This window comes from Nicotiana tabacum, chromosome 2 (genome assembly GCF_000715075.1).
Source record: "Nicotiana tabacum cultivar K326 chromosome 2, ASM71507v2, whole genome shotgun sequence".
Lineage (NCBI taxonomy): Eukaryota > Viridiplantae > Streptophyta > Magnoliopsida > Solanales > Solanaceae > Nicotiana > Nicotiana tabacum.
The window spans coordinates 42437468-42451754 of NC_134081.1; the positions used below are offsets into that span (position 1 = coordinate 42437468).

A 14287-nucleotide genomic window follows, 5' to 3' on the forward strand; every position below is an offset into this window, starting at 1 on the left:
TATAAAAGATATCTCTGGACAAATTCCTATGGAGATTGTTTTCCAGAAGAAGGATGTTTGAACTACCATGATCCAAGAGAAACCTACAGATATGATACCAAATCCTGATAATGTCCAAAATAAGGCTCACATGGACCGTAGCAGAACTATTCCTAATGCTATACAATGAACAACAACTCTATCCAAAGTAATAGGCTAGCCCAAAACCAAATCATCTAAGATACTTTACTAGCTCACAATGAGGACAACACACTAAGCTCCAGAGCTAGAAAAAGAGCTAAGAAAAAGAAAAGAATGCAGGATTTAGCTTTAACTATGCAAGGCAACCATCCGATTCTAGTCAGGGTTAGAGCTATATGTGGAACTACATGAAGGACAAGTAACCAATGAAATTATTCCTGATAAGAACTTGGTAGAAGATACAAGACATAACGTTGAAGAGGATGAAACTGGGTACGACAGTGAACAATAAGTTTCAATTGCAAGCTCGGAGTTCTTTTCTGGTCCTCAAACGCAAGATCAGGAAGTTAAAAGAGAAATCAACAAAGTTGTTTAACAAGGGAATTTATCACCAACAAGTTTCAAAAACAAGAAAATAACCAAAATCAAAGATCTTCCAAAAAGATCCCAAAGAACCTCAAAAAAGAAGTATCAATAATCAGTGTCCTAAATTTGAATATTATAGGGATGAAATCCCAAGTTGCTACTGAGAGAGTCGCTTCTCTTATTCAATGACACAAAATCTCATTATTGGCTATTCGAGAACCATTTGTGAGAGAATCCAACATCAATCACTACATAAGGGGTTTTGGCATGACAGATTGCTTTTCCAATATAAATAATAAGATATGGCTCTTTTGGAATAGTGATATCATATCAATTGTGAAATTTTGAAGGATGAAGAACAAATTATCAATTGCAAGATTATACATAATACTATTGATTCACCCATGTACATTTCTATTGTGTATGCTAAATCTACTATCAAAAAGAGGGAAGATCTGATCTCAGACCTATAAGCCTCAACAACGTAACCCAGACAATTATCACTAAACTCCTGAACAGTAGGCTCTCTAGATTGTTGCCTAATATTATATATCCTAATCATAGTTGATTCATCAGAGGGAGACCCATTAGGGAGAATATTTTCTTGGCACAAGAAATTGTCAGTGGGATCAACCAGAAGCAAACAAGAATAATGTAGTCATCAAATTGGATATGAATAAAGCTTATGACAGGTTATCATGGACTTTCTTATGTGGAGTTATGAGGAAAATGGGATTCTCTGAACAATGGATCCATAAAATTTACAATCTTATAGCTAATATTTGGTATTCCATTCTCATAAATGGAAATATACATGGTTTCTTTAAATCAGAAAGAGGGATGAAGCAAAGGGATTCTTTGTCCCCACCCCTATTTATTATTGCCGCCAAGGCTATTTCTGGAGCTCTGAATGCATTGCGTGACAAAAAAGAATTCACATGATTCTCTATGCACAAGAAAGGTCCTCCCTAGATTATTCATTTGGCCTATATAGATGACCTAATCATTTTCACCTCTAGTAATATTATGTCCATGAAAATGATCAAGAATATTTTAGGAGATTATGAAAAATCATCAAGACAGAAGGTGAATTCAAAGAAAACTTGTTATCTTGTGGGATAGAATTGTACTCAGGGAAGGATTAGAATTATTGAAAGGCACCTAAGATTTAGAAGAAAATATTTTTCTTTTGAATATTTAGGTTGCCCAATTTATTATGGAAGGAAAAAGATCCAATATTTCTCTAGGATGATTTCCAAAATTATTCAAAGAATCACAAATTGGAAGGGACAATTCCTTTCTGCTAGAGGCAAAGCCATATTGATCAAACATGTTCTCTCAGATACTCCTATGTATCTTCTTTCTATTTGTCAACCCCCAAAGTCTGTATTTAAAATTCTTGAGCAATACTTTGCAAATTACTTTTGGGGACAAGAAAAAGGTAATACAAAATACCATTGGGTAACATGGAATAAGCTATGCTACCCTACTGAGGAGGGAGGAGTCGGCTTCAGGAAGTTCTACGACATCTTCATATCTTTAACAACTAAATTGTGGAGGCTATTCAGGACACAAAATTCTCTGTGGTCTTCTTTTATTAAGTTTAAGTATTCTAGTAGATTACATCCGGTGGCTAAAAAAAGGAAAGACAAGCAATCTGGACCCTGGAAATGTTTGACAGATATTAAAAAAGATATAGAGCATAACATTCTATGGAGGATCCGAAGGGGCAATTCTTCTTTCCTTTGGGATAACTGGACGGGTTTGGGAGCCATTGCTAATCTTTGTAATTGTGATGTACCCCATAAAGTCACAGTAGCTGAGTTCATATCTGACAACAAATGAGACATTACTAAGTTATCCAGTGCTTGCCACATCATCTAACCAAGCATATCAAAGGGATCAAATTTGACATATCACATGAATCTGATCAGGCAATATGGACTGAGTCCACTAATGAGGAATTTACGTGCTCATCTTCTTTGAATGTTTTGAGATAAAAACAAGGCATTACTTTTGTTAACAAAAACCTCTAGCACAATGCTATTCCTTTTAAAATTTCTTTCTCCAATTGGAAGATATTAAAGAATAGACTCCATAATGATGATAATATCAAGAAGATTGGTTACCTTTATCCCTCTAGATGTGACTGTTGTGATAATCTTATGAGTGTGGATGTGGAACATATTTTCAGAAAAAGCAATCTCAACAAGAATATTTGGAATGCCTTTAGATATCAATTTGGACTTAATGACTCTGGAGGGGGAATTAGACATGCCATGCTAGGATGGTGGATTGCTAACTTTCAGAATCATATCCAAAAACTTATGCCACAGGTTATTCCCCTTCTAATTAGTTGGCTTATCTGGAAGGCAAGATGTAGGAAAAAGTATGATCAAGAAAGAATCTACATCCCAAAGGTAGCACATTCCATTTGCCATGATGCCACTATAATCATTCACAAGCAGTTTAGACAGATTAATGTAGCCACCAATTGGAAGAAACTTTTGTCTATTTGTGAAACAGCTAAGGCAAAGCTAAATATCATCTGTGCCGCTTCGAAACTCCTTCAGTTTTAAACTTAATACTGATGTATGCTCTAAAGGTAATCCAGGTAAAGGTGGTGGTGGAGGCGTTATTAGGGGACACCAAGGGTAGGTGATTTGCAACTCCTTTTATTATCAAGAGTAATAATGCTGCAGAATCTCTAGCTTTGTGTGTTGGTCTTAAATGGTGCAAGGATCAAAACATTAACAAGATTTGTGTTGAATTAGATTCCTTGTTGGTGGTCAACTGGGTTAATGGAACGATAAAACCTCCTTGGAATTTAAGCAATGTTAAGATCATACAGTTTAAGGTACTTATAGAAGAGTCAAAAACTGAGCCTAAGCGTCACACTAAAGCACTCACTATTCTCAAGGTATATAGAGTCATAAGATATTTCCATCATTCAAATCATAGCACAAGGTTTCCTACTCCTCAAAATATAAAACTACTACTAACTACACCTGGTTCAAACAAAATCCTTGGAAAAGAACCGCAGCACAAAGAAAAATCAAATGCGAATTAATACACTACCTACAAGAAAATCTATTTGTATTTTTCTTTCGACTTTACTCCCTCAAGAAACCCATCGAGTGATATCCATCGTCGGAAAAAATCAAAAATTTTAATTTTTTTCTATAATTGTTTTCTATCTCCAACTACTACAACTAACAAAAAAAACCTTAATATACATTCATACATACATACATACATAAAAATATCCCCCACCCCATACTTTAAGTTGTGACATGTACCCATGACACACAATTAAAAAGCATAAGATAAAGAAAATTTTCCTGAATATCTAGTCGGGGTCTGAGTTGAAGTCGGGCTCCATTCCTCGTGCCCGAACTAATGCGCACATCCGTGCAGACAACTTCTTTCATCCTTTTTGGGGTACACCCCACACTTATCTTTCTCACTCAGTGCAGCTTTCTCTTTCGAGCCATTCACTTTCCACTTAACTCTTGCAACTAGTTTTCCTTTTTGCATCCCCTTTTCTACATCTATCTTGAAAGTCATAATTTCCTCACCCACTCTAAGCATGAGTTTCCTCTCATGTATGTTTAAAATGCTCTTCCTGTTGCTAAGAATGGTCTCCCTATGATGAGGGTGACCTCTTTGTTTTCCTCCATATTCACCACTATAAAATCCACAGAAAATACGAACTTATTCACCCGAACTAACACAACTTCCACTATCCCCTCGGGTATTAAAGTCGTTTGGTCTGCCAGCTGCAACGATATTGGTGCACACCTTATCTCTCCAATCTCCTTATCCAGTTTTGTATAAATAGATAGCGACATTAGATTAATTGAGGTACCAGAATCACATAAAGACTTATCAAAATACATAGTTCTTAATGAGCAAGGTATAGTAAAACTCCCTGGATTTTCACACTTCTGTGGGAGTTTATTTTATAATATTGCACTGCAATGCTCTGTGAGCTTGACCACTGAGGTCTTCTCTATTTTCCTCTTCTTCGTAAGGATCTCCTTCAAGAATTTAGCATAAGAAGGCATTTGTGAGAGCACTTCTATGAATGGTAAGTTCACATGAACCTGTTTCAGCATGTCCAGAAGTCTCTCAAATTGCTTGTCTAGCTTTTTTCTATATATCTTTTGAGGGAAAGGTAGCGCAGGCATATGCTCGCCCCCCTCAGGTTCCTCCCTTCTCGATTTTTCTTCCTTCTTCTTTTTCTCAAATTTTATCGGACCTTTCTTTTTCTTGTCATAATTATGTTTAGCTACTCCCCACTTTCTTTTGCAAGTATCACATCGTTTTAGATCGGGGTGAGATCTTTCAATACTTGCCCACTTCTCAAGGTCACAACATTCACCATTTCTTTGGGATTCTTTTCTATATCAGTGGGGAGAGTGCCTGGGACCCTCTCAGATAAAATTGTTGCAATCTGTCCCAGTTGCTTCTATAATTTTAAATTGCTGCCCCTTGTATTGCAAATCTTTCATCGGTTTTCCCAATAAAAGCCTTTATGAGATCTTCTAGGCCTGGCTGATTGGGCTGTTGTGGCTGAAACTGCTACCTCTGCTGATTCAAAAAACCAGGAGCTCTTTGTCCCTGGAATTTGGGGTTATTTTATTGCCATGCATTGGCGGTACCCCCGGATGCACTCCATGAAAAATCGGGGTGCTTCTGACCCATTGCATTAAAGTTATAATTTCCCATAGCATTCACTTCCTCAGTTGAGGCTTGACACTCATGAGTAGGGTGTCCTCTTCCACATAAATCACAATCTGCGTGAGGATCATTTTGTATCGAGGCCAAGGTCAGATTTCGTATTTCTTTAGCCATAGCATCAAGCAGTACCTGCACAGATGTGTTAGCATCAACCTGGTGAACACCAGTCGATCTTCTTCTTTCAGCATTCTCAGAGGGCCACTAATTTGCATCTTCTGATAACTCATTAAGAATTGTAACTATCTCCTTTAGAGTCTTCTTCATCAATGGGCCTCCAGCTGCATTGCTTAATGTTCTACGCGAGGTCGGTGTCAATCCATCCCAAAAGTCCTGGAGTTGCATCCAGAGATCAATTCCTATATGTTGACACTTTCTAACAATCTCCTTAAACCTCTCCCATGCTTCAAAAACAGTTTCATTATCTTTCTGGCAGAAGTTATGAATTTCTCTTCTAAACTTGCCCGTCTTAGCTGAGGAGAAATATTTATCAAGGCATTTTTTGGAGTGTGTTGAAAGGTATTCATAATCTCCTCAAAGTCTATTAGATGAGTGTTTAGATCTTCGTTTGGCTTCCCTCTAAATACATAGCAATTCTGAAGAGCTTGAAGCAACCCTTGCTTCAACTCAAAGTTATTTGCTGCAATTATAGGTGGTTTGACACTCGATAAACCTTGATTGTAGACCGGTCTAGCATAATCACCAAGTGGTCTCCCAGGACCGAGAGCTATATTTCCTAACTGGTCTGCAGCCAAGGGTTGATTTTGAGCAATTTTCCGACCACTCCCTTCTTCGTAGATAATTTGTGCATCTCTAATAGCTGATTCCTCAGCGTCCCGTGCAGCTTGTTCTCGTCTTTGGGCTGCTTCTCTCGCAGCTAAATCTACATTATCTTCACCGTTTCCAGCCATAAGTTCTTTGGTTGATGATGGCACAACCTTTTTTGTTGTCTCAGTGAGATTTATTTCCTTCCTCAGCTGTCGCAATTGTTTTTAAATTTATGACTCGTATGGTAGTACTTCCTTCACAGAAGTTCGAGTCATGCATCAATCTTAACCTGTAACCTATGCACAGTCAAAACAAAACCAAACGTAAAAAGAGAAAAATAAAAATAAAAAGAAAAAATTCCTGAATTAGCACTACAAACTATTTCAACACACTGTTGATTGCCAATCCCCTGCAACGACGCCAAAATTTGACTAGCGCAAAACACACACTTAAATTATGCTCGCTAATCAAATATAGTATAGTATAATATCGTATCCACAAAGATTGGATTTAAATGGTATTCTTGTAGTTTGTAGCTTGATTGTTATTCAGGATGATCAACAATTGAGATTTATATGATTTCTAATTAAAATTAACTAAGATCTAAAGCTATTGACTAATGACAATTGAAACAAGGATAAGCAAGGAAGTTATCAGTGGGAGGAAATATGGATTGATAGGATAGGTGTAAGATTTAATTCACTTCTAATATTTAAATGAGTCTCTCGAATTCACTCAATTATTAGTTCAAAAGTTCAACAAAAACTCCTCTCTCGATTAAGTTTCAACCTCAAAAGATGAACTAATTTAAGCACGTGAAGATATGCAAGAATGCATAGTGGATTGGTCTTTAGGAAAACCTCTTTCAATTATTCTCCTAAGTAGGCTTAATCAATGATTCAACTAGCCTCTTCCGAATACTAAGAAGAATTAATGAACTCAACCAACAATATAATTCAAGGATATCACAAGTTATGCCTCTCTCGAATACATGAACTAGTGAATATAGATGAAACAATTAAATCATCCAAACACGCTTCAATGCATAAAACTAGAGTTATAATCCAAAAACAATCATCAATACACCAAATCCATCAAACCCTAAAGGGGAACTACTCCATAGATATGGAGTAATTCATCACAATTAAAATTAAAGTATAGGAAAACATAAATTCAATCCAAACTCGGGTCGTGAGTGAGGAAGGAATGATGAAATCCTTGTGCTCGTGTTCTTCCAACTCCTACTTAGCCTCATTATGTTGAATCTATGTCCAAAGTCTAGTAAATAATGCTTTTTCATGTATTTATACCAAGTAGGGTCGGGCCCAGATGAAATCACATTTTCCTAGCCGAAATAGGATTTTCACTATGCAAACATTGCACAGGCGCGCCGCATGGGGCGATGCGCCATGCAGGACATTAGTGGAGAAATCTAGAGAGCTCAACATCTATCAGGAATAAGCTTTTGTATAGCCACGGTGCACCACACGCCTCCCCACGCATCGCGGCAAGCAATATTTCTCAAAGTACAGATGGAATCTTGCTTTTTGACATCCAGAATTGGTCCTCGACCCCCAAACACGATCCAGACTTGATCCTTTGGGATTTTACTTAGACTTCAAATCTCCAATTAGTTCGAATTCATTCCATAACATCTACATCACTCAAAACCACTCCTACAAGGCATAAAACACACAATAAATACAAAACACTACCAATTAAAGCTCAAAACAAGTGCAGTGAATTTGAGTGCAATAAGCAACTAAAATACACAATTATAGCCTACCATCACTAAGTCTCTTGCCTAATCTTGTAAGAGGGAATTAATCCCATAGGTATTTAAATTGTTATTTGCTACTATTTGTGGGTGTTACGTACGCACGAAGTGATGAGGGTCCGTGCGTAGCTAAATTCATGTTATGTCCGGGTAGACATAGGCTTTTATTATGCTATTACTTTCACTATTTGAAATCAACTTGATAGTTTAATTTTCTGTATTAATAAGTAAAAACTTGGTTAAATATTATGTTAAATTGAGCTTCATTACTTAAAGATTTGTCGGAATGTTTAATTATTTAAGGAAATCATATTCTTTTATGGGCTTACCTTGGAGTTGTAAATACAAAATTCGTAATTCGAAGAGTTTCCCTATTCCTGTGGATCGGGCCGAACGCCTCTACAATATTTATATATATTCTGGGATGCATCCATGGATCGGGCTGTACGACCTCAGTAGTGTATGTATATAATTATTATGGATTGGTCCGTACGACCTCGGCATGACTCGTGCGTGTTGTCACTCGGAGTCCGATTATACTTGATATGTCTTTCATGACTTGAGAATTTATAAATACATGTTGGGACCTTACTTGTTCAGATTAGCATGTAATATATGGGGATTTTTAATTGTTATTTTGTCAAATAATCATTTAATTATTGCCTCTTATCCCATTATTGATGTTGTATTTCATGCCTATTAAATATTTTTGTACATTATGTATATTGCCCAGTAGTAGGTGTCGATGTCGACCCCTTGTCACTATTTCTTCGAGGTTAGACTAGATACTTACAGGGTACACGTTGTTTACGTACTCACGCTACACTTCTGCACATATTGTGCAGGATCTGAGGCAGGTGCATCCGGAGTTCGTCTGGTCACGCATCGGCATTACCCGGAGGCCTAGTGGTGAGCTGCTTCTCATGCTCCATTCTGCAGCACCCAGAGTCTTCTCTTGCTATGTTTTTTTTATCATTTCTATCTATTCTGTATCGGACAATAGTTCTTAGAGAGTTTATTATATTCTACTAGATGCTCATGCACTTGTGACGCCGAGTTTTGGTAATTCCAGTAGACACTCATGGGTTTTGATTACTGAATTCACTATCTTACTTTCATGTTTAGATTATGCTTTATATTACTACGCTCACTTACTATTTGTTTATTTACTAAACAAAAATCAAGGATTTTAAAAATATTCAAATGAGCAATTGAATGGGTAGTTCTGCGTTGGCTTGCCTAGCGGCGACGTTGGGTGTCATCACAGGCTATAGTGGAAATTGGGTCATGACATTATGGGTAGTAACACCAATCTTATATTGATTTATAGATTCCACACAAATTGGGCGTTAGGATTGATAGAAGTCGATCTTTGGCTAGTAGGCATCAAGAGGTGAGTAGTAACCTTACCACAATTTGTATTTTCATAACTTGCATGATTTGCACATAATTGTTAATATGACTATGTTACCGAAATAGTTATTTGAGATAATTACATGATTCTTTCCTGAAAACCTCCCAAACATAAATATTCGATATGAGATAGTGCTTACCAAGTTTATTACTGAATTGTTAAATTGATTTCTGTTACAAAAAATACATGATGAGACTGACTATTGTTTATTGTTTCTGAAAGGGCATTCTTAAGATATTTTCTGTTTAATATAATAGCATTTTTTCTGATATGTCCCCAATTAAAAACTATTGTGGTTTAATGTTCCTAGTCACTGAGTTAGCGACTCACTCACCACTATTTATTTTTATAGAGACAACAATTGACGCGAGCGAGGATTTCGTTAATTATAGTACACGAGTTGATAGTTCCTAGTGAGCCCCGCACTCGTTCGCGTGGGCAAATATTTTTATTTATTTGCTATAGTCTTTTCCTTTGAACTCTTAGATATGCTCCATAGTTATTTTATTAGTGTCATGATTATTCATTTGTTAATATGGACTAGTTACTAGTATTACACTTTCATTCTGCCTTTTTGAGATGGATTTAGTTTTATTATGTTGAAAAGGTTGGTAATATTGGTGAAAACTTATTTTTGGTTAGTTGGTTATTGTTTATTTATGAGACAGGAATTATGTTAGACAGTCCTAAAATAGGGGCACTTGCTCCTAAGTGCCGGTCGTGATCCTAAATTGGGTCGTGACAGCGACGTTCCGTAGCCATTTCAACAAATTTGCTCATCAAAAAGGCGAGGCCTCCAGCCTCCATACATAGGCTATGAACCATGCCTACATAACCATTTTGGCTATAAAAAGAAGGTTTGAGAGAGATAGATAGATAGAGAGATAGAGATAGAGAGGGAGAGAGAGAGAGAGTATAATGACCCGACCAGTCATTTTGAGTATTGTAGCTCCATTCTCCTATTTAGTGTCTCTTCTATGTTTATTTATGGCTACGCGACTTGCCGGGGTGATTGGTTTGTTTTGGGTGAGTTTTGAATTGATTTGGGACACTTAGTCCCTTGGTTGAATGCCTTAGCTGTAAGAGTTAACCGGAGTTTAACGTGACTGAAGATGACTCCAAAATGGAGTTTTGATGGTTCCAATAGCTTCTTATGGTGATTTTGGACTTACGTGTATATCCAGATCTTGGTACGGAGGTCCGTAGGTTGATTTGATGCGTTTTGGTGAAATTTGAAAAGTTGAAGGTTTGGAAGGTTTGACAGAGGGGTGACTTTATCGATAACGGGTTCGGATTGTGATTCCGGGAGTTGGTATATATATATGTTGTATCTTTTGGGACTTGCATGCAAAATTTGAGGTCATTCGGAGTTGTTTAGGCTTGTTCGGCGCATATTTTGAGTTTGGAAATGTTCATTAGTTCATTAGTCTTGAATTGAGGTGCGATTCGTAGTTTTGATGTTGTTTGGTGTGATTTAAGGCTTCGAGTAGGTTCATGTTATTTTTTGGGACTTGATGGTATGTTCAGACGGGGTCCTGGGGGCCCCAAGTGTATTTCGAGTTGAGTTCAGACCAATTGGAGATTTGGAGGATTGTTGAAGCCTGCTGAGAGCTGGTGCATTCGCACCAGCGATAGTTGGGCTACAGGTGCGGCACCGCAGAAGCGGCTAGTTGGCCGCATATAGGAGTTTGAGCTAGGTGAGCTGTGTCCGTAGTAGAGGATAGGGGTGCGTAGGTGCGCAATCGCAGAAGCAGGAAGTGCTCCGCAGATGCAGATTTTGAGCTGTTGGCAAGGAACTGCAAGTACGGTGATTTTCGCACAGAAGCGAGAGCACAAGTCCGCCCTTTTGCCTGTAGTAGTGGAAGTACTGGGCTATATGTGGAAGCCGCATCTGCGATGAATTTTCCGCAGATGCGACAGTTAGCCCGCATATGCTAATGCTTAGGCAGAAATAGGCTGGATCGAGTTTTATTTTTCATTTACTCCATTTTGAGTTAGAGAGCTCGGGTTTGGGCAATTTTGGAGGGAATTTTCACGATTTGGATCAGGGTAAGTATTTTTTATTCAATGTTTTTCAATATTTATGATTCCATCTTTATTTTTATCATTTAATTAGTGATTTGAAACAGAGAAATTGGAATTTTTTGTAAAAACGTTTCTAAACCGTAAATTGAAGATTTGAGGGTCAATTTGAGTTCGAAATTTGATGGTTTTTGTATAGTTAGACTTGTACCAGAATAGGCGTTAGGAATTTATAAGTTTGGTCAGGTTCTGAGGTGCGAGCTCGGGGTTGACCTTTTGAGTTGACTTTTGATTTTCATTAAAGATTGAAACTTAATTATCCGAAATTGCTTCATATGACTTGTATTTATTGTATTAAGTTATGTTGGCTAGATTCGAGCCGACAGATTTGTGCGGGAAGGGTTTATTAGTGGATTGATTTAGCTTATTTGAGGTAATTATCTTGCCTAACTTTGTGTGGGAGACCTACCCGTTAGGATTTGGGTTGATTGTATTATTTGAATTATGTCGAAGACGTGTACACGCGGTGACGAGTGTTTACATGGGCTTATATGTGGCATTTGACCGGTTTAGACTCTTAGGCTTCTTTCATGCATTTAATTGAATTTTTCATATCATGTTATATCTTTTATTGTGAATTTTACACTTATATGCTTTAATTTAAGTTGTTACCTCTTTTGTTGTCATGTTACCTCTTTTATTGTTGAGTTATTCTTATTTGAAGTTTTCATTACATGTTATCGCTTTTATTGTTGATTTATCCTTATTTGAAGTTGTTATTACATGATATCTCTTCGTTGTTGAGTTATTCTCATGCATTTCTATGTAGTTGCTATTTTGTGCTATCTCTTTCATTGTTGAGCTTATGTTATGAAGTTGAATTTGAAGTTGTCATTTCATGGGATACCTTCATAGTTGAGTTATTGAAGTTGTAGTTGTGAAAGTTATTAATACATTGCGGTTGAAGTTGTTGATTATTGAGATATCCTTCCTTGTTGAGTTATTCCTCATTCATTTTATTGTTATTGAGATTTTTGTACAAATTATGGTTGAGCCATGGGCTATGTGTTGTGGTAACATTGGTTTTGTTGATTTTGACAATGTTGTGGCATATGGGCATGTGTGGTGCGAGTTGATTATTGTGTTGTGATATTGATATGCATGCAGCAGTATAAGGATAGGGATTGATGTGCATGCGACGAGATAAGGTGGGATTGATGTGTTACTAGTAAGGGAACTACTTGAAGCCTTTCAGTGAGATAAATGGTCTAAAGCACGTGTAGCAATTTCGGGAAAAATTATTTTAAATATATAAATGCAAGGCTCACACGGCGATATAAGGAAGATTGTGATTGTAAATTGTGAAATGTGGATATGAGGTGTAGTGCCTCGGTTGTGATTCTTGTTGTACATTCTATGTTGAAAAGGCTTCTTGATTGAACAATTATTGTTATTCCTTTATTGTTTACTTGTATTTGATTACTTGTTGTTCTTATCATATGCTTATTCTTGTTGTCCTTTATTTCTTGAATATCCATTGTTAGTCTTACATCATTTTTCTGCTTTGTTGTCATTTATTTCTTTGCTTTCCATTATTAGATTATATCATATTCTATTTAGATTTCTTTTGTCTAGTAGGTGTCTTGACCTGGCCTCATCATTTCTCTACTGAGCTTAGACTTGATACTTACTAGATGGTGTGCTCATTCTATGCTTTTGGACATTTTTGTGCAGATCCAGGTACCTCAGCTCGTGCCGGATGCTAGTGATTGTATTTGATATTTCAGAGACTTCAAGGTATACCTGCCTGACGCCCACATGTCTCAGAGTCACCTTCTACTTCGGTCTTTTCTACTATTTATTTTCACATCAAACAGTATTGTAATTTGAGACTTCTAGTGTACTTCTTGGAGCTTATGACTCAGTTTCACCAGTTTTAGGAAAATTTTGTGATTTTTATTCAATATTAAAGATATCAGGAGATTTATCAGTTAGTTTAATATTCTTAGTCATTATTTCTGTTAAATTCTCTTGTATGTTAGGCTTACCTAGTCTTAGAGACTAGGTACCATCACGGCATTCTACAGTGGGACTTTGGGATCGTGAGAAGTTGGTATTAGAGCTAGGTTCATAGGTGTGACAAGTCATAAGCAGGTTAAGTAGAGTCTTGTGGATCGGTACGGAAACCTCTATACTTATCTTCAAGAGGCTGTGGAACTATTAGGAAAATTCCACTTCTTTGATTCCTTGTCATTCCAATTTGTTGATTTCAAAATATGATCCTTTGTCTTTCTATTCTCTCATAGATGGTGAGGACACGTACTGTTTGATCATATGATCAGACACCCACGCCCCTGCTAGAGCCGCGAGAAGTCGGGGCCGGGGTAGAGACCGAGGAGGGGCACTTGTGGCAGCTAGAGCACCTACCCAAGTAGCGAAGAGGAGCCACCAACAACTCTAGTTAGAAGACAGGCACCCAAGGTGCCTGTTGTTACACTAGGACACCATGATAACCTAGCACACTTCTTGAGCATTTTTGGTACTTTAGCTTAGGCGGGATTGATCCCGGTTGCTCCAACTACATTGGAGCAGCGGGTCCATGTTGATCAGGTTTCGGGAGCTTTTCCAGCACAATCTGTTATTTTGGTTCAGCCTGAGGTCAGGCTAGAGGCATATGAGACGGAGTAGAGGATACTTGAGAGGATCAAGCAGTATGATCCTCCTACCTTCAGTGGCGCAGTTATTGATGATGCACAGGATTTTCTAGAGAGGTGTCACCGCATTCTTCGCACCATGGGTATTGTGGAAATGAGCGGAGTTGCTTTTACTACATTTCAGCTATCAGGAGCATCATATCGATGGTGATATGATTACGAGGAAGGTAGGCTAGCTGATGCAGCCACACTCACTTGGACTAAGTTTTCAGATATGTTTTAGAGAGAGTTTGTTCCCCAGACCCTCCGTGATGCATAACACACAGAGTTTGAGCAGCTGCATTATGGGACTATGTCAGTGTTAGA

The 14287-nt window shown here is 37.5% G+C and overlaps 1 pseudogene; it reads left to right on the top strand.

Annotated features, from left to right (window-relative positions):
• The first annotated feature begins 5649 nt into the window (after window positions 1–5649).
• Window positions 5650–5748, top strand: LOC142174261 (small nucleolar RNA R71; annotated as a pseudogene).
• Window positions 5749–14287: the final 8539 nt, after the last annotated feature.